We start from the raw sequence: 2,266 nt of genomic DNA, 5'->3' as shown, positions 1-2,266 counted from the left end.
CTGATAATGACCCACTGATAATGACCCGTTGATAATGACCCGCTGATAATGACCCACTGATAATGACCCGCTGATAATGACCCACTGATAATGACCCGTTGATAATGACCCGCTGATAAATCGAACAGGAATAGTAATCGCCCGCGTGACCAGAAGTTACAGGATCAATTTTTTGGCGATTGAACGAGAGGGAAAGCATGCGAGCTTACCGGTCGCTGGTTCATAAAACTCGTGTGAAAGATCTTCTTGTCATTGCTGTTGCATACGTGGTGTGGATGCGAGTGTCTGCGGGGTCAGACAAACAACGAACACATTGATCGTAAAGCTAGATTATTAGCAGTGAATGTAATTTGAGTGAATACAGGCCCATTAATTGCCCGTCCGTTCTTCTTTCAAGCTGGGCTAGTACGATACTACCAAGTTCCATTCTCATCATGCCAGCGAAGCGCCCCGGGGTAACAATTCAGCTTTCGTGCGTTGCTTTATATTTGGAGAGTACAATCGTTATATGCGCAAACCCCATCACAGACCGAAGTAAATATCGCCACGAGACGCATATGCGTTGGAAAATATCACGAGCATGTAAACTGTATTATTGTAATACCGCTGTTCGTTACCCCGTGATCGCTAGGGTTAATGCGTATTGATATCGGAGTTATCGCGGTAACCATCATATAATAAACTCAACAATGGCTGTACGTATTTCAAACACACACATCTTTACTACTTCCGAAATACTATATACATATAATATGTGCTCCGGTACGAAGCCGACGTATACAGATAGTTACGCGACATAAACATAGCTAACTTACATATTGCAGATAGTCTGAACGGTGGCACGGCAGATATTCTAAATGGTAGCACAGTATGGATACGTGACGTGTCGTGACTCGCGAGCGAACTGTAAGGGGCCCGGTTTCCCGTCTCGCCTGCTTTTATACTAATCCCCGTTCTCTGTCTCCAGCCCTACTCTCCCAGTGGTCAACCCTGGCCCGCGTGACCACTGGCCGCGGGCGTGACTATCCTTCCTTTGTTCTTCCTGCCCTGGCAACTCCCTACAAAGGGCTTTGTTCCCATTTTCTATTCCCGACTATTTCCCGAGTAAGTCTTGTAACTTCTTATTATAAATATATTCCTTATTACATTATGCGCAACATATTATATGTTACATATTATATATTATATGTTATTATATATTATATACAACATATTATATGTTACATATGTTATATGTTAATATTATATATATATAATTATATACATATAACATTATAACATGGTTCGTGCGGGCAGACAATGTGATGCATTGTCGATAACCAGCCCTGACGTGTTAGTTGTCGTGGCAGCGACACTCACTGCCTGGTGTTCAACGCCTGCCACCTGTCCGATACATCACCACTATACATCGTCATGTTCTTATAGTATTCGCGAAACCCTGATTTTTGTGAACCACCGCGATGGAGCTATACCTCGCCTACACCGTGATGCGACTTTCGCGAACTTTAAGCAATTTTTTTCTCACACAGCGTTGAGCTATTACGGGGGGAAAGGTGATAAAGGGCTCTAAATCGTTAATGAGTCAGTTAGGTGTCAACGCCTGTCAGTATACCGCCGTAGGGCCGTCTATCCGCACGTCGTCCAGCACATGTGTGTATTCCTTGTGCGCTGTGGATGTGTTTGTGTAAGCCTAACGCCCTGTGGTGGCGCCCCGAGCACACGAGCGAAGATTATCACTTGGTAACTTTTGATATGATATATATGATATATGATATATATATGATATATGATATATATTTGATATGATTAGTTGATTAGATATTCTATCGGCCGGTACGGCGTACATCGTACAGTGTACACAAATTGCACGTACGACGGAGATGCGATACCAGTACGTAGCGATACCAGTACGTCACGATACCAGTACGTAGCGATACCAGTACGTTACGATACCAGTACGTAGCGATACCAGTACGTAGCGATACGTTATCGTGAAGTGTACCGGCGATTTTTTTTATCGGAGAGGCTGTGTCGCGTGAGACAGAAAGAAAATGAGAAGGAAAGGGGAATGTCCAAATTTTTATGTATGGGAATGGAATGTTCTTACTTAGTGACAAATGTATCCATAAGGAAAGAGAGAGTCAGAGGCTGCGTGCGCGCGCCCAGGCAAAACAGCGCCAGCACACATTATTATAACATCGTATCAAGAGCGTATAAAGAATCTCTTTCTAAAGGAGCGTAAGGTCTCTTTAAGGCGTAATAAGAA

At 43.5% G+C, this 2,266-nt stretch overlaps 1 protein-coding gene and 1 long non-coding RNA gene across 3 annotated transcripts in view; one reads left to right on the top strand and one right to left on the bottom strand.

Moving 5' to 3' along the window:
* LOC106821240 overlaps positions 1–898 on the bottom strand; it is an 18,209-nt gene extending 17,311 nt beyond the window's left edge. Inside the window, exons 1-2 of the long non-coding RNA XR_001395712.1 lie at positions 816–898; positions 210–285 (exon numbers count right to left, since the gene is read on the bottom strand). This is a non-coding gene — a long non-coding RNA (uncharacterized LOC106821240). The remainder of the gene's footprint in view (positions 1–209; positions 286–815) is intronic.
* The window catches only part of LOC106821239 (gonadotropin-releasing hormone II receptor-like), a 144,898-nt gene that overhangs the window by 81,060 nt on the left and 61,572 nt on the right, over positions 1–2,266 (top strand). The gene's annotated exons all lie outside the window — the stretch shown is intronic.

The sequence above is a fragment of the Priapulus caudatus genome, unplaced genomic scaffold (assembly GCF_000485595.1).
Source record: "Priapulus caudatus unplaced genomic scaffold, Priapulus_caudatus-5.0.1 Scaffold64, whole genome shotgun sequence".
In the NCBI taxonomy this organism is placed as follows: domain Eukaryota; kingdom Metazoa; phylum Priapulida; class Priapulimorpha; order Priapulimorphida; family Priapulidae; genus Priapulus; species Priapulus caudatus.
This window is presented reverse-complemented; position numbering and strand designations above follow the sequence as displayed.